The sequence below is a fragment of the Petromyzon marinus genome, chromosome 75 (assembly GCF_048934315.1).
Source record: "Petromyzon marinus isolate PM22_M1 ecotype Great Lakes invasive population chromosome 75, UKy_Petmar_22M1.pri1.0, whole genome shotgun sequence".
Taxonomy (NCBI): domain Eukaryota; kingdom Metazoa; phylum Chordata; class Hyperoartia; order Petromyzontiformes; family Petromyzontidae; genus Petromyzon; species Petromyzon marinus.
The window spans coordinates 7,541,434-7,566,675 of record NC_133741.1 but is presented as its reverse complement, the minus strand read 5'-3'; the positions used below and the strand labels follow the sequence as shown (position 1 = coordinate 7,566,675).

The 25,242-nt window shown below is 54.8% G+C and overlaps 1 pseudogene; it reads right to left on the bottom strand.

The window, feature by feature from the left end:
- Window positions 1-25,242, bottom strand: part of LOC116938361 (kinesin-like protein KIF1B) — a 102,614-nt pseudogene that overhangs the window by 51,493 nt on the left and 25,879 nt on the right.

Sequence of the window (25,242 nt, the reverse complement as noted above, 5' to 3'; positions counted from 1 at the left end):
CAGACACACAGACACACAGGGGTAGACACTCACACACAGAGACACAGGGGTAGACACTCACACACAGACACACAGAGACACAGGGGTAGACACTCACACACAGAGACACGGGTAGACACTCACACACAGAGACACACACACAGGGATAGACACACACACAGACACACACAGAGACACAGCGGTAGACACTCACACACAGACACACAAGGGTAGACACGCACACACAGACACACAGAGACACAGGGGTAGACACACACAGACACACAGGGGTAGACACTCACACACAGACACACAGAGACACAGGGGTAGACACTCACACACAGAGACACAGCGGTAGACACTCACACACACAGAGACACACAAACAGGGGTAGACACTCACACACAGGGGTAGACACTCACACACAGAGACACACACACAGGGGTAGACACTCACACAGACACAGCCCCAGGTAGACACTCACACACAGACACAGCCAGAGGGGTAGACACTCACACACAGAGACAGCCCCAGGTAGACACTCACACACAGACACAGCCCCAGGTAGACACTCACACACAGACACAGCCCCAGGTAGAAATTCACACACAGACACAGCTAATAAACACAGCCAGAGGGGTAGACACTCACACACAGAGACACAGCCACAGGGGTAGACACTCACACACAGACACAGCTAAGAGACGCCCCCCAGGTAGACACTCACACACAGACACAGCTAAGAGACACCCCTAGGTAGACACTCACACACAGACACAGCTAAGAGACACCCCCAGGTAGACACTCACACACAGACACAGCCCCAGGTAGACACTCACACACAGACACAGCTAAGAGATGCCCCCCAGGTAGACACTCACACACAGACACAGCTAAGAGAGACCCCCAGGTAGACACTCACACACAGACACAGCTAAGAGACGCCCCCAGGTAGACACTCACACACAGACACAGCTAAGAGATGTCCCCAGGTAGACACTCACACACAGACACAGCTAAGAGATGTCCCCAGGTAGACACTCACACACAGACACAGCTAAGAGACGCCCCCCAGGTAGACACTCACACACAGACACAGCTAAGAGACACCCCTAGGTAGACACTCACACACAGACACAGCTAAGAGACACCCCCAGGTAGACACTCACACACAGACACAGCCCCAGGTAGACACTCACACACAGACACAGCTAAGAGATGCCCCCCAGGTAGACACTCACACACAGACACAGCTAAGAGAGACCCCCAGGTAGACACTCACACACAGACACAGCTAAGAGACGCCCCCAGGTAGACACTCACACACAGACACAGCTAAGAGATGTCCCCAGGTAGACACTCACACACAGACACAGCTAAGAGATGTCCCCAGGTAGACACTCACACACAGACACAGCTAAGAGATGCCCCCCAGATAGACACTCACACACAGACACAGCTAAGAGACACCCCCAGGTAGACACTCACACACAGACACAGCCCCAGGTAGACACTCACACACAGACACAGCCCCAGGTAGACACTCACACACAGACACAGCTAAGAGATGCTCCCCAGGTAGACACTCACACACAGACACAGCCCCAGGTAGACACTCACACACAGACACAGCCCCAGGTAGACACTCACACACAGACACAGCTAAGAGACGCCCCCCAGGTAGACACTCACACACAGACACAGCTAAGAGAAACCCCTAGGTAGACACTCACACACAGACACAGCTAAGAGACACTCCCAGGTAGACACTCACACACAGACACAGCCCCAGGTAGACACTCACACACAGACACAGCTAAGAGATGCCCCCCAGGTAGACACTCACACACAGACACAGCTAAGAGAGACCCCCAGGTAGACACTCACACACAGACACAGCTAAGAGACGCCCCCAGGTAGACACTCACACACAGACACAGCTAAGAGATGTCCCCAGGTAGACACTCACACACAGACACAGCTAAGAGAGACCCCCAGGTAGACACTCACACACAGACACAGCTAAGAGACACCCCCAGGTAGACACTCACACACAGACACAGCTAAAAGACGCCCCCAGGTAGACACTCACACACAGACACAGCTAAGAGACGCCCCCAGGTAGACACTCACACACAGACACAGCTAAGAGATGTCCCCAGGTAGACACTCACACACAGACACAGCTAAGAGAGACCCCCAGGTAGACACTCACACACAGACACAGCTAAGAGATGTCCCCAGGTAGACACTCACACACAGACACAGCTAAGAGATGTCCCCAGGTAGACATTCACACACAGACACAGCTAAGAGATGCCCCCCAGATAGACACTCACACACAGACACAGCTAAGAGACACCCCCAGGTAGACACTCACACACAGACACAGCTAAGAGACACCCCAAGGTAGACACTCACACACAGACACACAGGGGTAGACACGCACACACAGACACACAGAGACACAGGGGTAGACACTCACACACAGACACACAGGGGTAGACACTCACACACAGAGACACAGCCACACAGGAGTAGACACTCACACACAGAGACACAGCCACAGAGGTAGACACACACAGACACACAGGGGTAGACACTCACACACAGACACACAGCTAATAGACACAGCCACAGGGGTAGACACTCACACACAGAGACACAGGGGTAGACACTCACACAAACACACAGCCAGCCACAGGGGTAGACACTCACACACAGACACAGCTAAGAGACACCCCCAGGTAGACACTCACACACAGACACAGCTAAGAGACACCCCCAGGTAGACACTCACACACAGACACAGCTAAGAGACACCCCCAGGTAGACACTCACACACAGACACAGCTAAGAGACACCCCCAGGTAGACACTCACACACAGACACAGCTAAGAGACACCCCCAGGTAGACACTCACACACAGACACAGACCCAGGTAGACACTCACACACAGACACAGCCCCAGGTAGACACTCACACACAGACACAGCCCCAGGTAGACGCTCACACACAGACACAGCTAAGAGACACCCCCAGGTAGACACTCACACACAGACACAGCTAAGAGACACCACCAGGTAGACACTCACACACAGACACAGCTAAGAGACACCCCCAGGTGCACACTCACACACAGACACAGCCCCAGGTAGACACTCACACACAGACACAGCTAAGAGACACCCCCAGGTAGACACTCACACACAGACACAGCTAAGAGACGCCCCCCAGGTAGACACTCACACACAGACACAGCTAAGAGACGTCCCCAGGTAGACACTCACACACAGACACAGCTAATAGACGCCCCCCAGGTAGACACTCACACACAGACACAGCTAAGAGACACCCCCAGGTAGACACTCACACACAGACACAGCTAAGAGACACCCCCAGGTAGACACTCACACACAGACACAGCTAAGAGACACCCCCAGGTAGACACTCACACACAGACACAGCTAAGAGACACCCCCAGGTAGATACTCACACACAGACACAGCTAAGACACACCCCCAGGTAGACACTCACACACAGACACAGCTAAGAGATGTCCCCAGGTAGACACTCACACACAGACACAGCTAAGAGACACCCCCCAGGTAGACACTCGCACACAGACACAGCTAAGAGATGCCCCCCAGGTAGACACTCACACACAGACACAGCCCCAGGTAGACACTCCCACACAGACACAGCTAAGAGACGCCCCCCAGGTAGACACTCACACACAGACACAGCCCCAGGTAGACACTCACACACAGACACAGCTAAGAGACACCCCTAGGTAGACACTCACACACAGACACAGCTAAGAGACACCCCCAGGTAGACATTCACACACAGACACAGCTAATAGACACAGCCACAGGGGTAGACACCCACACACAGACACAGCTAAGAGACACCCCCAGGTAGACTCTCACACACAGACACAGCTAAGAGATGTCCCCAGGTAGACACTCACACACAGACACAGCCCCAGGTAGACACTCACACACAGACACAGCTAAGAGATGTCCCCAGGTAGACACTCACACACAGACACAGCTAGAGGTGAGTGTGGTGTGTCTGTGGGTCTCTGCGTGGTGAGTCTGTGGGTCTCTGTGTGGTGTGTCTGTGGGTCTCTGCGTGGTGAGTCTGTGGGTCTCTGTGTGATGAGTCTGTGGGTCTCTGTCTGGTGAATCTGTGGGTCTCTGTGTGGTTAGTCTATGGGTCTCTGTGTGGTTAGTCTGTGGGTCTCCGTGTGAGGTGAGTCTGTTGGTCTCTGTGTGAGGTGAGTTTGTGGGTCTCTGTGAGTCTCTCTGTGGGTCTCTGTGTGATGAGTCTGTGGGTCTCTGTCTGGTGAATCTGTGGGTTTCTGTGTGGTGAGTCTATGAGTCTCTGTGTGGGGGGTCTGTGGGTCTCTGTGTGGTGAATCTGTGGGTCTCTGTGTGGGTGAGTCTGTGGGTCTCTGTGTGGTGAGTCTGTGGGTCTCTGTGTGGTGAGTCTGTGGGTCTCTAAGTGGTGAGACCGTGGGTCTCTGCGTGGTGAGTCTGTGGGTCTCTGTGTGGTGAGTCTGTGGGTCTCTGCGTGGTGAGTCTGTGGGTCTCTGTGTGATGAGTCTGTGGGTCTCTGTGTGGTGAGTCTGTGGGTCTCTGTGTGTGGTGAGTCTGTGGGTCTCTGCGTGGTGAGTCTGTGGGTCTCTGTGTGATGAGTCTGTGGGTCTCTGTCTGGTGAATCTGTGGGTCTCTGTGTGGTTAGTCTATGGGTCTCTGTGTGGTTAGTCTGTGGGTCTCCGTGTGAGGTGAGTCTGTTGGTCTCTGTGTGAGGTGAGTTTGTGGGTCTCTGTGAGTCTCTCTGTGGGTCTCTGTGTGATGAGTCTGTGGGTCTCTGTCTGGTGAATCTGTGGGTTTCTGTGTGGTGAGTCTATGAGTCTCTGTGTGGGGGGTCTGTGGGTCTCTGTGTGGTGAATCTGTGGGTCTCTGTGTGGGTGAGTCTGTGGGTCTCTGTGTGGTGAGTCTGTGGGTCTCTGTGTGGTGAGTCTGTGCGTCTCTGTGTGTTGAGTCTGTGGGTCTCTGTGTGTGGTGAGTTTGTGGGTCTCTGTGTGGTGAGTCTGTGGGTCTCTAAGTGGTGAGACCGTGGGTCTCTGCGTGGTGAGTCTGTGGGTCTCTGTGTGGTGAGTCTGTGGGTCTCTGCGTGGTGAGTCTGTGGGTCTCTGTGTGATGAGTCTGTGGGTCTCTGTGTGGTGAGTCTGTGGGTCTCTGTGTGTGGTGAGTCTGTGGGTCTCTGTGTGGCGAGTCTGTGGGTCTCTGCGTGGTGAGTCTGTGGATCTCTGCGTGGTGAGTCTATGGGTCTCTGTGTGGTGCGTCTATGGGTCTCTGTGTGGCGACTCTGTGGGTCTCTGTGGGTCTCTGTGTGGTGAGTCTGTGGGTCTCTGTGTGGCGAGTCTGTGGGTCTCTGCGTGGTGAATCTGTGGATCTCTGCGTGGTGAGTCTGTGGGTCTCTGTGTGGTGAGTCTGTGGGTCTCAGTGTGTGGTGAGTCTGTGGGTCTCTGTGTGGCGAGTCTGTGGGTCTCTGTGTGGTGAGTCTGTGGGCCTCTGTGTAGCAAGTCTGTGGGTCTCTGTGTGATGAGTCTGTGGGCCTCTGTGTGGTGAGTCTGTGGATCTCTGCATGGTGAGTCTGTGGGTCTCTGTGTGGTGAGTCTGTGGGTCTCTGTGTGATGAGTCTGTGGGTCTCTGTGTAGTGAGTCTGTGGGTCTCTGTGTAGCGAGTCTGTGGGTCTCTGTGTAGTGAGTCTGTGGGTCTCTGTGTGGTGAGTCTGTGGGTCTCTGTGTGGCGAGTCTGTGGGTATCTGTGTGGTGAGTCTGTGGGTCTCTGTGTGGTGAGTCTGTGGGTCTCTGTGTAGTGAGTCTGTGGGTCTCTGTGTGGTGAGTCTGTGGGTCTCTGTGTGGCGAGTCTGTGGGTATCTGTGTGAGTGAGTCTGTGGGTCTCTGTGTGGTGAGTCTGTGGGTCTATGTGTGATGAGCCTGTGAGTCTCTGTGTGGCGAGTCTGTGGGTCTCTGTGTGAGTGAGTCTGTGGGTCTCTGTGTGGTGAGTCTGTGGGTCTCTGTGTGGCGAGTCTGTGGGTCTCTGCGTGGTGAGTCTGTGGATCTCTGCGTGGTGAGTCTGTGGGTCTCTGTGTGGTGAGTCTATGGGTCTCTGTGTGGTGCGTCTATGGGTCTCTGTGTGGCGACTCTGTGGGTCTCTGTGTGGTGAGTCTGTGGGTCTCTGTGTGGCGAGTCTGTGGATCTCTGCGTGGTGAGTCTGTGGGTCTCTGCGTGGTGAGTCTGTGGATCTCTGTGTGGTGAATCTGTGGGTCTCTGCGTGGTGAGTCTGTGGGTCTCTGTGTGGTGAGTCTGTGGGTCTCAGTGTGTGGTGAGTCTGTGGGTCTCTGTGTGGCGAGTCTGTGGGTCTCTGTGTGGTGAGTCTGTGGGCCTCTGTGTAGCAAGTCTGTGGGTCTCTGTGTGATGAGTCTGTGGGTCTCTGTGTGGTGAGTCTGTGGATCTCTGCATGGTGAGTCTGTGGGTCTCTGTGTGATGAGTCTGTGGGTCTCTGTGTAGTGAGTCTGTGGGTCTCTGTGTAGTGAGTCTGTGGGTCTCTGTGTAGTGAGTCTGTGGGTCTCTGTGTGGTGAGTCTGTGGGTCTCTGTGTGGCGAGTCTGTGGGTATCTGTGTGGTGAGTCTGTGGGTCTCTGTGTGGTGAGTCTGTGGGTCTCTGTGTGATGAGTCTGTGGGTCTCTGTGTAGTGAGTCTGTGGGTCTCTGTGTAGTGAGTCTGTGGGTCTCTGTGTGGTGAGTCTGTGGGTCTCTGTGTGGCGAGTCTGTGGGTATCTGTGTGAGTGAGTCTGTGGGTCTCTGTGTGGTGAGTCTGTGGGTCTATGTGTGATGAGCCTGTGGGTCTCTGTGTGGCGAGTCTGTGGGTCTCTGTGTGAGTGAGTCTGTGGGTCTCTGTGTGGTGAGTCTGTGGGTCTATGTGTGATGAGCCTGTGGGTCTCTGTGTGGCGAGTCTGTGGGTCTCTGTGTGAGTGAGTCTGTGGGTCTCTGTGTGGCGAGTCTGTGGGTCTATGTGTGATGAGCCTGTGGGTCTCTGTGTGGCGAGTCTGTGGGTCTCTGTGTGGCGAGTCTGTGGGTCTCTGCGTGGTGAGTCTGTGGATCTCTGCGTGGTGAGTCTGTGGGTCTCTGTGTGGTGAGTCTATGGGTCTCTGTGTGGTGCGTCTATGGGTCTCTGTGTGGCGACTCTGTGGGTCTCTGTGGGTCTCTGTGTGGTGAGTCTGTGGGTCTCTGTGTGGCGAGTCTGTGGGTCTCTGCGTGGTGAATCTGTGGATCTCTGCGTGGTGAGTCTGTGGGTCTCTGTGTGGTGAGTCTGTGGGTCTCAGTGTGTGGTGAGTCTGTGGGTCTCTGTGTGGCGAGTCTGTGGGTCTCTGTGTGGTGAGTCTGTGGGCCTCTGTGTAGCAAGTCTGTGGGTCTCTGTGTGATGAGTCTGTGGGCCTCTGTGTGGTGAGTCTGTGGATCTCTGCATGGTGAGTCTGTGGGTCTCTGTGTGGTGAGTCTGTGGGTCTCTGTGTGATGAGTCTGTGGGTCTCTGTGTAGTGAGTCTGTGGGTCTCTGTGTAGCGAGTCTGTGGGTCTCTGTGTAGTGAGTCTGTGGGTCTCTGTGTGGTGAGTCTGTGGGTCTCTGTGTGGCGAGTCTGTGGGTATCTGTGTGGTGAGTCTGTGGGTCTCTGTGTGGTGAGTCTGTGGGTCTCTGTGTAGTGAGTCTGTGGGTCTCTGTGTGGTGAGTCTGTGGGTCTCTGTGTGGCGAGTCTGTGGGTATCTGTGTGAGTGAGTCTGTGGGTCTCTGTGTGGTGAGTCTGTGGGTCTATGTGTGATGAGCCTGTGGGTCTCTGTGTGGCGAGTCTGTGGGTCTCTGTGTGAGTGAGTCTGTGGGTCTCTGTGTGGTGAGTCTGTGGGTCTCTGTGTGGCGAGTCTGTGGGTCTCTGCGTGGTGAGTCTGTGGATCTCTGCGTGGTGAGTCTGTGGGTCTCTGTGTGGTGAGTCTATGGGTCTCTGTGTGGTGCGTCTATGGGTCTCTGTGTGGCGACTCTGTGGGTCTCTGTGTGGTGAGTCTGTGGGTCTCTGTGTGGCGAGTCTGTGGATCTCTGCGTGGTGAGTCTGTGGGTCTCTGCGTGGTGAGTCTGTGGATCTCTGTGTGGTGAATCTGTGGGTCTCTGCGTGGTGAGTCTGTGGGTCTCTGTGTGGTGAGTCTGTGGGTCTCAGTGTGTGGTGAGTCTGTGGGTCTCTGTGTGGCGAGTCTGTGGGTCTCTGTGTGGTGAGTCTGTGGGCCTCTGTGTAGCAAGTCTGTGGGTCTCTGTGTGATGAGTCTGTGGGTCTCTGTGTGGTGAGTCTGTGGATCTCTGCATGGTGAGTCTGTGGGTCTCTGTGTGATGAGTCTGTGGGTCTCTGTGTAGTGAGTCTGTGGGTCTCTGTGTGGCGAGTCTGTGGGTATCTGTGTGAGTGAGTCTGTGGGTCTCTGTGTGGTGAGTCTGTGGGTCTATGTGTGATGAGCCTGTGGGTCTCTGTGTGGCGAGTCTGTGGGTCTCTGTGTGAGTGAGTCTGTGGGTCTCTGTGTGGTGAGTCTGTGGGTCTATGTGTGATGAGCCTGTGGGTCTCTGTGTGGCGAGTCTGTGGGTCTCTGTGTGAGTGAGTCTGTGGGTCTCTGTGTGGCGAGTCTGTGGGTCTATGTGTGATGAGCCTGTGGGTCTCTGTGTGGCGAGTCTGTGGGTCTCTGTGTGGCGAGTCTGTGGGTCTCTGCGTGGTGAGTCTGTGGATCTCTGCGTGGTGAGTCTGTGGGTCTCTGTGTGGTGAGTCTATGGGTCTCTGTGTGGTGCGTCTATGGGTCTCTGTGTGGCGACTCTGTGGGTCTCTGTGTGGTGAGTCTGTGGGTCTCTGTGTGGCGAGTCTGTGGGTCTCTGCGTGGTGAGTCTGTGGGTCTCTATGTAGTGAGTCTGTGGGTCTCTGTGTAGTGAGTCTGTGGGTCTCTGTGTAGTGAGTCTGTGGGTCTCTGTGTGGTGAGTCTGTGGGTCTCTGTGTGGCGAGTCTGTGGGTATCTGTGTGGTGAGTCTGTGGGTCTCCGTGTGAGGTGAGTCTGTGGGTCTCTGTGTGAGGTGAGTTTGTGGGTCTCTGTGAGTCTCTCTGTGGGTCTCTGTGTGATGAGTCTGTGGGTCTCTGTCTGGTGAATCTGTGGGTTTCTGTGTGGTGAGTCTATGAGTCTCTGTGTGGGGGGTCTGTGGGTCTCTGTGTGGTGAATCTGTGGGTCTCTGTGTGGGTGAGTCTGTGGGTCTCTGTGTGGTGAGTCTGTGGGTCTCTGTGTGGTGAGTCTGTGCGTCTCTGTGTGTTGAGTCTGTGGGTCTCTGTGTGTGGTGAGTTTGTGGGTCTCTGTGTGGTGAGTCTGTGGGTCTCTAAGTGGTGAGACCGTGGGTCTCTGCGTGGTGAGTCTGTGGGTCTCTGTGTGGTGAGTCTGTGGGTCTCTGCGTGGTGAGTCTGTGGGTCTCTGTGTGATGAGTCTGTGGGTCTCTGTGTGGTGAGTCTGTGGGTCTCTGTGTGTGGTGAGTCTGTGGGTCTCTGTGTGGCGAGTCTGTGGGTCTCTGCGTGGTGAGTCTGTGGATCTCTGCGTGGTGAGTCTATGGGTCTCTGTGTGGTGCGTCTATGGGTCTCTGTGTGGCGACTCTGTGGGTCTCTGTGGGTCTCTGTGTGGTGAGTCTGTGGGTCTCTGTGTGGCGAGTCTGTGGGTCTCTGCGTGGTGAATCTGTGGATCTCTGCGTGGTGAGTCTGTGGGTCTCTGTGTGTGGTGAGTCTGTGGGTCTCAGTGTGTGGTGAGTCTGTGGGTCTCTGTGTGGCGAGTCTGTGGGTCTCTGTGTGGTGAGTCTGTGGGCCTCTGTGTAGCAAGTCTGTGGGTCTCTGTGTGATGAGTCTGTGGGCCTCTGTGTGGTGAGTCTGTGGATCTCTGCATGGTGAGTCTGTGGGTCTCTGTGTGGTGAGTCTGTGGGTCTCTGTGTGATGAGTCTGTGGGTCTCTGTGTAGTGAGTCTGTGGGTCTCTGTGTAGTGAGTCTGGGGGTCTCTGTGTGGTGAGTCTGTGGGTCTCTGTGTGGCGAGTCTGTGGGTATCTGTGTGGTGAGTCTGTGGGTCTCTGTGTGGTGAGTCTGTGGGTCTCTGTGTAGTGAGTCTGTGGGTCTCTGTGTGGTGAGTCTGTGGGTCTCTGTGTGGCGAGTCTGTGGGTATCTGTGTGAGTGAGTCTGTGGGTCTCTGTGTGGTGAGTCTGTGGGTCTATGTGTGATGAGCCTGTGGGTCTCTGTGTGGCGAGTCTGTGGGTCTCTGTGTGAGTGAGTCTGTGGGTCTCTGTGTGGTGAGTCTGTGGGTCTCTGTGTGGCGAGTCTGTGGGTCTCTGCGTGGTGAGTCTGTGGATCTCTGCGTGGTGAGTCTGTGGGTCTCTGTGTGGTGAGTCTATGGGTCTCTGTGTGGTGCGTCTATGGGTCTCTGTGTGGCGACTCTGTGGGTCTCTGTGTGGTGAGTCTGTGGGTCTCTGTGTGGCGAGTCTGTGGGTCTCTGCGTGGTGAGTCTGTGGGTCTCTGCGTGGTGAGTCTGTGGATCTCTGTGTGGTGAATCTGTGGGTCTCTGCGTGGTGAGTCTGTGGGTCTCTGTGTGGTGAGTCTGTGGGTCTCAGTGTGTGGTGAGTCTGTGGGTCTCTGTGTGGCGAGTCTGTGGGTCTCTGTGTGGTGAGTCTGTGGGCCTCTGTGTAGCAAGTCTGTGGGTCTCTGTGTGATGAGTCTGTGGGTCTCTGTGTGGTGAGTCTGTGGATCTCTGCATGGTGAGTCTGTGGGTCTCTGTGTGATGAGTCTGTGGGTCTCTGTGTAGTGAGTCTGTGGGTCTCTGTGTAGTGAGTCTGTGGGTCTCTGTGTAGTGAGTCTGTGGGTCTCTGTGTGGTGAGTCTGTGGGTCTCTGTGTGGCGAGTCTGTGGGTATCTGTGTGGTGAGTCTGTGGGTCTCTGTGTGGTGAGTCTGTGGGTCTCTGTGTGATGAGTCTGTGGGTCTCTGTGTAGTGAGTCTGTGGGTCTCTGTGTAGTGAGTCTGTGGGTCTCTGTGTGGTGAGTCTGTGGGTCTCTGTGTGGCGAGTCTGTGGGTATCTGTGTGAGTGAGTCTGTGGGTCTCTGTGTGGTGAGTCTGTGGGTCTATGTGTGATGAGCCTGTGGGTCTCTGTGTGGCGAGTCTGTGGGTCTCTGTGTGAGTGAGTCTGTGGGTCTCTGTGTGGTGAGTCTGTGGGTCTATGTGTGATGAGCCTGTGGGTCTCTGTGTGGCGAGTCTGTGGGTCTCTGTGTGAGTGAGTCTGTGGGTCTCTGTGTGGCGAGTCTGTGGGTCTATGTGTGATGAGCCTGTGGGTCTCTGTGTGGCGAGTCTGTGGGTCTCTGTGTGGCGAGTCTGTGGGTCTCTGCGTGGTGAGTCTGTGGATCTCTGCGTGGTGAGTCTGTGGGTCTCTGTGTGGTGAGTCTATGGGTCTCTGTGTGGTGCGTCTATGGGTCTCTGTGTGGCGACTCTGTGGGTCTCTGTGTGGTGAGTCTGTGGGTCTCTGTGTGGCGAGTCTGTGGGTCTCTGCGTGGTGAGTCTGTGGGTCTCTATGTAGTGAGTCTGTGGGTCTCTGTGTAGTGAGTCTGTGCGTCTCTGTGTAGTGAGTCTGTGGGTCTCTGTGTGGTGAGTCTGTGGGTCTCTGTGTGGCGAGTCTGTGGGTATCTGTGTGGTGAGTCTGTGGGTCTCTGTGTGGTGAGTCTGTGGGTCTCTGTGTGATGAGTCTGTGGGTCTCTGTGTAGTGAGTCTGTGGGTCTCTGTGTAGTGAGTCTGTGGGTCTCTGTGTGGTGAGTCTGTGGGTCTCTGTGTGGCGAGTCTGTGGGTATCTGTGTGAGTGAGTCTGTGGGTCTCTGTGTGGTGAGTCTGTGGGTCTATGTGTGATGAGCCTGTGGGTCTCTGTGTGGCGAGTCTGTGGGTCTCTGTGTGAGTGAGTCTGTGGGTCTCTGTGTGATGAGTCTGTGGGTCTCTGTGTGGTGAGTCTGTGGGTCTCTGTGTGAGTGAGTCTGTGGGTCTCTGTGTGGTGAGTCTGTGGGTCTCTGTGTGATGAGTCTGTGGGTCTCTGTGTGGCGAGTCTGTGGGTCTCTCTGCGAGGTGAGTCTGTGGGTCTCTATGTGGTGAGTCTGTGTGAGGTGAGTCTGTGGGTCTCTGTGTGAGGTGAGTCTGTGGGTCTCTGTATGTGGTGAGTCTGTGGGTCTCTGCATGTGGTGAGTCTGTGGGTCTCTGTATGTGGTGAGTCTGTGGGTCTCTGTGTGTGGTGAGTTTGTGGGTCTCTGCGTGGTGAGTCTGTGGGTCTCTGTGTCGTGAGTCTGTGGGTCTCTGTGTCGTGAGTCTGTGGGTCTCTGTGGGTCTCTGCGTGGTGAGTCTGTGGGTCTCTGTGGGTCTCTGCGTGGTGAGTCTGTGGGTCTCGGTGTGGCGAGTCTGTGGGTCTCTGTGTGGTGAGTCTGTGGGTCTCTGTGGGTCTCTGCGTGGTGAGTCTGTGGGTCTCGGTGTGGCGAGTCTGTGGGTCTCTGCGTGGTGAGTCTGTGTGTCTCTGTGGGTCTCCGCGCGACTAATCTGCGAGTCTCTGCGCTAATTCACCTTGCCAGGTGGAAATGCGTCCTTCGGCCAGAGCATGGGGCAGAGAATGAACAGCTTCTGTCAACATTCTTCCTTTAATCTCCATTCGAAGCTTTCGTGGACTGCGGGAATCCACACTACCTTGGTTCCTTTGGTGAAGTCCCGTGGTGAATAGAACCACAGACGCCTACTTCAGCAGTTTCTGCCCTGCTGTGGATGTCCACCCCGGGACGTCAATGATCGCTAGGTGTTGCGACCGAAACGTCGCGAGCTACTGGGTTTCTTCTACCCACGTGACTTTACCCACAGTACGCAAGGAGTTGTCCCTCTCTTGAACAAGGACACCTGTCAGGATCCGACTCGAGCCCACGGTTAATGGTGTCACTGTGTGTTTGTGTGTGTGTGTATGTGTGAGTGTACGTGTGTGTGAGTAAGTGTGTGAGTGAGTAAGTGTGTGAGTGAGTGTGTGAGTGAGTGTGTGTGTGTGTCCGGCAAAAACAACCCCCTACCTCCTCGCGGTGCCGGACGGGCAACTCTGTCGTGGACAGTGCTGTGGGGGGAGGTCCAATTTCGATTGGCTCCTCCCCTCATGGCGTCTGTGTCCACCACAGGGGCTAAACGCGGGTTCTGGACGGGTGCGAGGGGCTGGTAACCCCTCCACCTTCAATTAATTACCTCTAAACCACGAGTTAACTGAAATATGTAACTAATAAGCTTGTGCCGGAGGCCCCGGGGGGGCAAGGCGTCTATGACGTCTCCTGGCCAAACCCCATTTGGCGGAGCCAGGAGATTGAATATCTACCCTCGGGGCTCCTCCAGAAACAACGAAAAACCACTACGGGTGGCCACGTGGAATGTTCGAACGCTCACTGTGGAGGAGAGGCTGCCACTCCTCTGTCGGGAGCTGGACCGGTACCGCCTGGATCTATGTGGCATTCAGGAGGTCCGGTGGACCGGCTCTGGCTCTTGCCACCATGAGGGGTGGACAGTCCTCTACTCGGGGCAGCAGACTGCCAAACAACAGGGTGTGGCTCTTCTTTTGAACAAAAGAATGAAGGGGGCGTGGGAGCGTGGCGGTGAGGTGTGGGAAGCTATAAGCCCCAGGCTACTTTGGGCTCGCCTTCCCATCAACCGGAGGCGAGGAATGGTGGTCGTGGTTACTTATGCCCTCACCGAAGATGAACATCCGTGGAGGGATGCAGGCAAAGCCGATGAGTCAGATGCCTTCTATGACCTCCTGTCACAGGTGCTGGCTAAAGTGGCCCCTCGGGGTAGAGTCATCATGTTGGGTGACTTCAATGCCCGAGTTGGTCATGATGCTGGCACTTGGTCTGGAGTGATTGGAGGGCATGGGCCAGATCAGCTCAATAACAACGGTAGGAGGCTGCTAGATTTTTGTGCAGCCCATGGGCTTGTAATTACCAACACGTTGTTCCGGCATTGGCGCATCCACACAACATCATGGATGCATGCCGGGTCCAAGCAAGAACATCTGCTGGACTACATAGTGACGGACCAGCGGATGCGAGCCCATGTCCTTGACACCAGGACCTACCGTGGAGCTGATCTGCCCTCTGACCATCGACTAGTCATCTGTAAGATGCGCCTGCCATTCTTCCACTCCGGTGGTGGGTGTACACCCAGGACCCCATTCCAACCTAAAGTGGCCTGGTCTTAGTTATCTGATGAAAGTTGCAAGCGAGAATTTCATCATCGCTTGTGGCTGGGATTGGCATCGTCCCCGACTCCTCCTGATGTCGAGGGTAAATGGGTGAGGTTTAGGACTGTGACTCATGCAGCTGCAATGGCTGCTTTGGGTACGTGGTCCAGACCTCCCCAGAGACCCTGGCTGACAGAGCAGGTGTTCAGGATGGTTGAGAAAAAGCGACAGGCCCACTGTCATCGGCTACAGAATCCCACGTCAGAGAATGAGGAGGCTTACCGCAGCCTTCGCTCGGAGGTTCGAAGAGCCGTGAGGCGCTGCAAGGATGGGTGGTGGTCGCGGGTTTATGAGGAGATGGAGTCTGCCTCAGTGGCCCGTGATCACAAATCTCTATTTAACTCCATCAAAAAAGTAATCTGCAGCGCCACACCTATTACCATCATTAGCGGAAAAAACAGTGATCCAATCTCCGACCCCCAGGAACAGGTTTGCAGATTTGCTGAGCATTTCTGTGAGGTCCTGGGGGAGGGAAAATCCCTCAGCCAGGAAAACATCGTGGCACAAAGTGAGGATGACCCTGCTGAGGCTGCGGTGCCTCAAATATTGGAAGTCACCCCCTGTGAGTGGCTGGCTGAGGTGCCATCTGTTGAGGAAGTACTGAAGGCGATCCGGAGTCTGAGACCAGGAAAGGCAGCGGGCAGAGATGATCTCCCAAGCGAAATGCTGAGGGAGGGTGGCGTTTGTGCACAGACTGCCCTATATGACATCATAACAACAGTCTGGACCACTGGACGGGTTCCGCAGGATTGGAAGGATGCCCTGGTGGTCCCCCTTTTTAAGAAGGGGGACCGCACAGACTGTAACAACTACAGGGGCATTTCACTCCTCAGTGTGCCGGGAAAGGTCCTGGCAAGGATTATTCAACATCGCCTTGCCAGGCACGCTGAGGAGAGGCTTGCGGAGCCCCAATGCGGTTTCAGGAAAGGGCGGTCCTGCACAGATGCCATATTTTCTGTCCGTCTGCTACAGCAGAGGTGTAGGGAATTCCAACACGACCTACATCTCTGCTTTATTGACCTGGTCAAGGCCTATGATACCATCAGTAGGCCTGGGCTCTGGGTCGTTCTTCCTGGTTTTGGAGTACTTGACCCTCTGCTCACGATCATTAAGGACCTTCATGATGGTGAGCGGGCCCGGGTAAAACTACGTGGCCGGGAGTCAGAGCCATTCCCTGTACACCTTGGGGTGCGACAGCGATGTCCTCTGGCTCCCACAGTAGTTAACATCTATTTTGACCACGTAGTTCGTGAAGCCTTCAATAGCTGTACCGGGGGAATCTCCATATCGATGCCCGGGTGTGGTCAAGAGATGGCTCCCTATTGCTCAACCACATTATGTATGCTGATGATTTGGTAATAGCTGCTCATTCAGAGGAGGAGTTGGAGATGCTGCTGCTGAGACTGGAGCATGCCACTAAGAGGTGGGGCCTTACCATCAGCCCCACCAAAACTAAGCACCTGCCGGGGTATTTTGTATGTATGTGTGTGGGTATGTGTGTGTGTAATGTATGTATGTGTATGTGTGTGTGTAATGTATGTGTGTGTATGTGTGTGTGTATGTGTATGTATGTGTATGTGTGTATGTGTGTAGTGTATGTGTGTGTAATGTATGTGTGTGTGTATGTATGTGTGTATGTGTGTGTATGTGTATGTATGTGTGTGTAATGTATGTGTATGTGTGTGTATGTGTATATAATGTATATGTGTGTGTATGTGTGTATGTATGTGTATGTATGTATGTGTATGTATGTGTATGTATGTGTGTGTATGTGTGTATGTATGTGTATGTATGTATGTGTATGTGTGTATGTGTATGTGTGTGTATGTGTGTGTGTATGTATGTGTATGTATGTGTGTATGTGTGTATGTAATGTATGTATGTGTGTAATGTGTGTGTGTATGTGTGTGTGTAATGTGTGTGTAATGTATGTATGTGTGTAATGTATGTGTGTATGTGTGTGTGTATGTGTGTAATGTGTATATAATGTATGTGTGTGTATGTGTGTATGTGTGTAATGTGTATATAATGTATGTGTGTGTATGTGTGTATGTGTATATAATGTATATGTGTAATGTGTAATGTGTATATAATGTATGTGTGTGTATGTGTATATAATATATATGTGTAATCTGTGTGTGTGTGTTCACCCACCACGTCCGCCAGGGCAGAGATCACTTTGCCCAGCGTGGTGAGCGACTTGTTGATGTTGGCTCCCTCCTGGGGGCGGGGCGATGGGGGACGGCACATCACGTGGTAGCGGCACATCACGTGGTAGCGGCACATCACGTGGTAGCGGCACATCACGTGGTAGCGGCACAACACAGCCAAAGGTGCCCCGCGTAGCCTCGGCAGACCGTAGGGGCAAGTGCTGTGTGCAGCGAGCGGCGCCGCCTACGAAGGCTACCTGGCACTGTGGCACACACAGAGGTGGCGGTGTGGCGAGCACCACCACGCCCGGCCGCCTTTGTCTCTCCCCGGCGGCACCAGGACACTGCTAGTTTTTTTTTAGGCCGAGTCGACCTAGGGGAGGCCCAGGTGCCGGTTCAGAATCGACGTCATCACTGTGCGGTGTTGGCCACGAGCGAACTCGGTTCGCCGGATTGGTAGCGTAGTGTAGCGCTACCCGCTACACTACGCACACACACACACAGTGACACACACACACAGTGACACACACACACAGTGACACACACACAGTGACACACACACACAGTGACACACACACAGTGACACACACACACACAGTGACACACACACACAGTGACACACACACAGTGACACACACACACAGTGACACACACACACAGTGACACACACACACAGTGACACACACACACAGTGACACACACAGTGACACACACACACAGTGACACACACACACACAATGACACACACACACACAGTGACACACACACACACAGTGACACACACACACACACAGTGACACACACACACAGTGACACACACAGTGACACACACAGTGACACACAGTGACACACACAGACACACACAGACACACACACAGTGACACACACAGACACACACACAGTGACACACACACAGTGACACACAACAACAACAACAACCGCCATTCGCCACTAAGTGGCGGTGACGTCACCACGACGCTTGTGCCAGGCTATGTGCACCCTGAGGCCACGTGAAGTGTCGAACGCCCGCTGGCAGGAGGTCACGGGGCAGACCCAGGTGCCACGGGTCGACTGACTGAGATGACTGAGATGACTGGCTGATGCACCACCTGTGCCCCCTACTGTGCCAACCTGCTGTGCATTAGCCACCCGGCGCTCCGCTCGCTATTGTGAGCGTCGCTCCTCCGCCCTCCGTTGTTGTTGGAGGGCGACTGCCTCCAACTGCCCAGTAGCATCCTTCACGAGCCTCCTCCACAGAGGCCGATCTTGACACCGCTGGTACCAGTCATCGGCAAGTCCACTCAGCTCCACGTCCTCCTGTACCACATCACTCCATCTCTTCTCTAGCCCGTGCCGCGCCCGCTTAGCCCCCTCAATCCGGCCAAACAAAAGCTGTTTCGGCATGCGGTGGCTGGGCATGCGGGCTACATGACCCAGCCATCGCAGCCTTGCCTGCCGGAGGAGCTCACCGATGGGACCCTGCCCAGATCTTTCAAGGATTTGTGAGCTCCTTACACAATCCAGTCTGGTTAAACCCAGGATGGATCGTAGGCAGGTCAGCCTAAATGTGTCTAACCGGCGAAGATGTTCCATTAGGGGGGTCCACGTTTCGCAAGCGTAGAGAAGGGAGGGAATGATCGTGGCCGAGAAGACCTGAAGCTTAGTGCGGAGCGACAGACCAGGTAGCTTCCACACAGCGTTACGCAACCGATGAAAAGATATTGCCGCTCGACTGATTCGGAGTGAGACCTCTGCTGTTAAACTGGAGCCAGTCATAAGCACACTGCCCAGGTATGGGAAACTCTCTACTCTCTCCACAACTGCCCCATCACCGATTGGGAGTTGTGGGGGTGGAGTGTCCGATGGTACAAAATACCCAGGCAGGTGCTTAGTTTTGGTGGGGCTGATGGTAAGGCCCCACCTATTAGTGGCACGCTCCAGTCTCAGCAGCAGCGTCTCCAACTCCTCCTCTGACTGAGCAGCTATTACCAAGTCATCAGCATACATAACGTGGTTGAGCAATAGGGAGCCATCCCTTGACCGCACCCGGGCATCGATTAGCCTCCCATTATATCTGTACCATATGGAGATTCCCCCGGTACAGCTATTGAAGGCTTCACGAACTACGTGGTCAAAATAGATGTTAAATAATGTGGGAGCCAGAGGACATCCCTGTCGCACCCCAAGGTGTACAGGGAATGGCTCTGACTCCCGGCCACGTAGTTTTACCCGGGCCCGCTCACCATCATGAAGGTCCTTAATGATCGTGAGCAGAGGGTCAGGTACTCCAAAAGCACGAAGAACGACCCAGAGCCCAGGCCTACTGATGGTATCATAGGCCTTGACCAGGTCAATAAAGCAGAGATGTAGGTCTTGTTGGAATTCCCTACACCTCTGCTGTAGCAGACGGACAGAAAATATGGCATCTGTGCAGGACCGCCCTTTCCTGAAACCGCATTGGGGCTCCGCAAGCCTCTCCTCAGCATGCCTGGCAAGGCGATGCTGAATAATCCTTGCCAGGACCTTTCCCGGCACACTGAGGAGTGAGATGCCCCTGTAGTTGTTACAGTCTGTGCGGTCCCCCTTCTTAAAAAGGGGGACCACCAGGGCATCCTTCCAATCCTGCGGAACCCGTCCAGTGGTCCAGACTGTTGTTATGATGTCATATAGGGCAGTCTGTGCACAAACGCCACCCTCCCTCAGCATTTCGCTTGGGAGATCATCTCTGCCCGCTGCCTTTCCTGGTCTCAGACTCCGGATCGCCTTCAATACTTCCTCAGCAGATGGCACCTCAGCCAGCCACTCACAGGGGGTGACTTCATCCAATATTTGAGGCACCGCAGCCTCAGCAGGGTCATCCTCACTTTGTGCCACGATGTTTTCCTGGCTGAGGGATTTTCCCTCCCCCAGGACCTCACAGAAATGCTCAGCAAATCTGCGAACCTGTTCCTGGGGGTCGGAAATTGGATCACCGTTTTTTCCCCTAATGATGGTAATCGGTGTGGCGCTGCAGGTTACTTTTTTGATGGAGTTAAATAGAGATTTGTGATCACGGGCCACTGAGGCAGACTCCATCTCCTCAGCAACCCGCGACCACCACCCATCCTTGCAGCGCCTCACGGCTCTCCGAACCTCCGAGCGAAGGCTGCGGTAAGCCTCCTCATTCTCTGACGTGGGATTCTGTAGCCGATGACAGTGGGCCTGTCGCTTTTTCTCAACCATCCTGAACAACTCCTCTGTCATCCAGGGTGTCTGGGGAGGTCTGGACCGCGTACCCAAAGCAGCCATTGCAGCTGCATGAGTCACAGTCCTAAACCTCGCCCATTTACCCTCGACATCAGGAGGAGTCGGGGACGATGCCAATCCCAGCCGCAAGCGATGATGAAATTATCGCTTGCAACTTTCATCAGATAACTGAGACCAGGCCACTTTAGGTTGGAATGGGGTCCTGGGTGTACACCCACCACCGGAGTGGAAGAATGGCAGGCGCATCTTACAGATGACTAGTCGATGGTCAGAGGGCAGATCAGCTCCACGGTAGGTCCTGGTGTCAAGGACATGGGCTCGTATTCGCTGGTCCGTCACTATGTAGTCCAGCAGATGTTCTTGCTTGGACCCGGCATGCATCCATGATGTTGTGTGGATGCGCCGATGCCGGAACAGCGTGTTGGTATTTACAAGCCCATGGGCTGCACAAAAATCTAGCAGCCTCCTACCGTTGTTATTGAGCTGATCTGGCCCATGCCCTCCAATCACTCCAGACCAGGTGCCAGTATCATGACCAACTCGGGCATTGAAGTCACCCAACATGATGACTCTATCCCGAGGGGCCACTTTAGCCAGCACCTGTGACAGGAGGTCATAGAAGGCACCTGACTCATCGGCTTTGCCTGCATCCCTCCACGGATGTTCATCTTCGGTGGGGGCATAAGTAACCACGACCACCATTCCTCGCCTCCGGTTGATGGGAAGGCGAGCCCAAAGTAGCCTGGGGCTTACAGCTTCCCACACCTCACCGCCACGCTCCCACGCCCCCTTCATTCTGTGACACACACACACAGTGACACACACACACAGTGACACACACACACAGTGACACACACACACAGTGACACACACACAGTGACACACACACAGTGACACACACACACACACACAGTGACACACACACACAGTTACACACACACAGTGACACACAACAACAACACAACAACCGCCATTCGCCACTAAGTGGCGGTGACGTCACCACGACGCTTGTGCCAGGCTATGTGCACCCTGAGGCCACGTGAAGTGTCGAACGCTCGCTGGCAGGAGGTCACGGGGCAGACCCAGGTGCCACGGGTCGACTGACTGAGATGACTGGCTGATGCACCACCTGTGCCCCCTACTGTGCCAACCCGCTGTGCTTTAGCCACCCGGCGCTCCGCTCGCTGTTGTGAGCGTCGCTCCTCCGCCCTCCGTTGTTGTTGGAGGGCGACTGCCTCCAACTGCCCAGTAGCATCCTTCACGAGCCTCCTCCACAGAGGCCGATCTTGACACCGCTGGTACCAGTCATCGGCAAGTCCACTCAGCTCCACGTCCTCCTGTACCACATCACTCCATCTCTTCTCTAGCCCGTGCCGCGCCCGCTTAGCCCCCTCAATCCGGCCAAACAAAAGCTGTTTCGGCATGCGGTGGCTGGGCATGCGGGCTACATGACCCAGCCATCGCAGCCTTGCCTGCCGGAGGAGCTCACCGATGGGACCCTGCCCAGATCTTTCAAGGATTTGTGAGCTCCTCACACAATCCAGTCTGGTTAAACCCAGGATGGATCGTAGGCAGGTCAGCCTAAATGTTTCTAACCGGCGAAGATGTTCCATTAGGGGGGTCCACGTTTCGCAAGCGTAGAGAAGGGAGGGAATGACCGTGGCCGAGAAGACCTGAAGCTTAGTGCGGAGCGACAGACCAGGTAGCTTCCACACAGCGTTACGCAACCGATGAAAAGATATTGCCGCTCGACTGATTCGGAGTGAGACCTCTGCTGTTAAACTGGAGCCAGTCATAAGCACACTGCCCAGGTATGGGAAACTCTCCACTCTCTCCACAACTGCCCCATCACCGATTGGGAGTTGTGGGGGTGGAGTGTCCGATGGTACAAAATACCCAGGCAGGTGCTTAGTTTTGGTGGGGCTGATGGTAAGGCCCCACCTCTTAGTGGCACGCTCCAGTCTCAGCAGCAGCGTCTCCAACTCCTCCTCTGACTGAGCAGCTATTACCAAGTCATCAGCATACATAACGTGGTTGAGCAATAGGGAGCCATCCCTTGACCGCACCCGGGCATCGATTAGCCTCCCATTATATCTGTACCATATGGAGATTCCCCCGGTACAGCTATTGAAGGCTTCACGAACTACGTGGTCAAAATAGATGTTAAATAATGTGGGAGCCAGAGGACATCCCTGTCGCACCCCAAGATGTACAGGGAATGGCTCTGACTCCCGGCCACGTAGTTTTACCCGGGCCCGCTCACCATCATGAAGGTCCTTAATGATCGTGAGCAGAGGGTCAGGTACCCCAAAAGCACGAAGAACGACCCAGAGCCCAGGCCTACTGATGGTATCATAGGCCTTGACCAGGTCAATAAAGCAGAGATGTAGGTCTTGTTGGAATTCCCTACACCTCTGCTGTAGCAGACGGACACACACACAGTGACACACACACACACAGTGACACACACACACAGTGACACACACACAGTGACACACACACAGTGACACACACACACAGTGACACACACACACAGTGACACACACACACACAGTGACACACACACACACAGTGACACACACAGTGACACACACACACAGTGACACACACACACAGTGACACACACACAGTGACACACACACACAGTGACACACACACACAGTGACACACACACAGTGACACACACACAGTGACACACACACACAGTGACAGACAACAACAACCGCCATTCGCCACTAAGTGGCGGTGACGTCACCACGACGCTTGTGCCAGGCTATGTGCACCCTGAGGCCACGTGAAGTGTCGAACGCCCGCTGGCAGGAGGTCACGGGGCAGACCCAGGTGCCACGGGTCGACTGACTGAGATGACTGGCTGATGCACCACCTGTGCCCCCTACTGTGCCAACCTGCTGTGCTTTAGCCACCCGGCGCTCCGCTCGCTGTTGTGAGCGTCGCTCCTCCGCCCTCCGTTGTTGTTGGAGGGCGACTGCCTCCAACTGCCCAGTAGCATCCTTCACGAGCCTCCTCCACAGAGGCCGATCTTGACACCGCTGGTACCAGTCATCGGCAAGTCCACTCAGCTCCACGTCCTCCTGTACCACATCACTCCATCTCTTCTCTAGCCCGTGCCGCGCCCGCTTAGCCCCCTCAATCCGGCCAAACAAAAGCTGTTTCGGCATGCGGTGGCTGGGCATGCGGGCTACATGACCCAGCCATCGCAGCCTTGCCTGCCGGAGGAGCTCACCGATGGGACCCTGCCCAGATCTTTCAAGGATTTGTGAGCTCCTCACACAATCCAGTCTGGTTAAACCCAGGATGGATCGTAGGCAGGTCAGCCTAAATGTTTCTAACCGGCGAAGATGTTCCATTAGGGGGGTCCACGTTTCGCAAGCGTAGAGAAGGGAGGGAATGACCGTGGCCGAGAAGACCTGAAGCTTAGTGCGGCGCGACAGACCAGGTAGCTTCCACACAGCGTTACGCAACCGATGAAAAGATATTGCCGCTCGACTGATTCGGAGTGAGACCTCTGCTGTTAAACTGGAGCCAGTCATAAGCACACTGCCCAGAATTAAAGTGACAGACACACACAGTGACACACACACACAGTGACACACACACACACAGTGACACACGCACACACACAGTGACACACGCACACACAGTGACACACGCACACAGTGACACACACACAGTGACACACACACACAGTGACACACACACACAGTGACAAACACACAGTGACACACACACACACAGTGACACACACACACAGTGACACACACAGTAACACACACACAGTTACACACACACAGTGACACACACACAGTGACACACACACAGTGACACACACACAGTGACACACACACACGGGTAGTTGATAAGAGGGAGGGGGGGGTTGCGGATAAGAGGGAGGGGGGCTAGCAGATAAGAGGGATTGTGGGTAGTGGATAAGGAGGGGGGTAGCGGATAAGAGGAAGGGGGGGAAGCCGATAAGATGGAGGGGAGGTAGCAGATAAAAGGGAGGGGGGGTAGCAGATAAGAGGGAAGGGGGGTAGCAGATAAGATAGAGGAGGGAAGCGGATAAGAGGGAGGGGGGGGGTAGCAGATAAGAGGGAGGGGGGGAAGCGGATAAGAGGGAGGGGGGAAGCGGATAAGAGGGAGGGGGGAAGCGGATAAGAGGGAGGGGGGAAGCGGATAAGAAGGAGGGGGGTAGCGGATAAGAGGGAGGGGGTAGCGGATAAGAAGGAGGGGGGTAGCGGATAAGAGGGAGGGGGTAGCGGATAAGAGGGAGGCAGGTAGCGGATAAGAGGGAGGGGGGAAGCAGATAAGAGGGAGGGGGGGTAGCGGATAAGAGGGAGGGGGGAAGCGGATAAGAGGGAGGGGAGGTAGCAGATAAGATGGAGGGGAGGTAGTGGATAAGATGGAGGGGAGGTAGCGGATAAGAGGGAGGGGGTAGCGGATAAGAGGGAGGGGGGGTAGCGGATAAGAGGGAGGGGGGAAGCGGATAAGAGGGAGGGGAGGTAGCAGATAAGATGGAGGGGAGGTAGTGGATAAGATGGAGGGGAGGTAGCGGATAAGAGGGAGGGGGTAGCGGATAAGAGGGAGGGGGGGTAGCAGATAAGAGGGAGGGGGGGTAGCAGATAAGAGGGAGGGGGTAGCGGATAAGAGGGAGGCGGGTAGCGGATAAGAGGGAGGGGGGAAGCAGATAAGAGGGAGGGGGGGTAGCGGATAAGAGGGAGGGGGGAAGCGGATAAGAGGGAGGGGGGTAGCAGATAAGAGGGAGGGGGAAGGAGATAAGAGGGAGGGGGGGTTGCGGATAAGAGGGAGGGGGGCTAGCAGATAAGAGGGAGGGTGGGTAGTGGATAAGGAGGGGGGTAGCGGATAAGAGGGAGGGAGGGGGTAGCGGATAAGAAGGAGGGGGGTAGCGGATAAGAGGGAGGGGGTAGCGGATAAGAGGGAGGGGGTTAGCGGATAAGAGGGGGTGGGCACCTTGAGCCGCGTGCCCTTGGCGCCTGTGGAGTCGGCTCGCTCACTGCCCGCCAGGTCCACGAGGCTCACCTTGCTGACCTGCAGCACAAACAACACAGTCACAACACATACACACACCATACACACACACAACACACATACAACACACACACTCACACACATACACACATACAACACACAACACATACACATACACACATACAACACTCACTCACACAACACACAACACACAACACAGTCACAACACATACAACACAGACACAACACATACACACATACAACACACAACACAGACACTCACACAGACACCACACATACAACACACAACACAGACACCACACATACAACACACACACAACACAGACACAACACATACACACATACAACACACAACACAGACACCACACATACAACACACACACAACACAGACACAACACATACACACATACAACACACAACACAGACACTCACACAGACACCACACA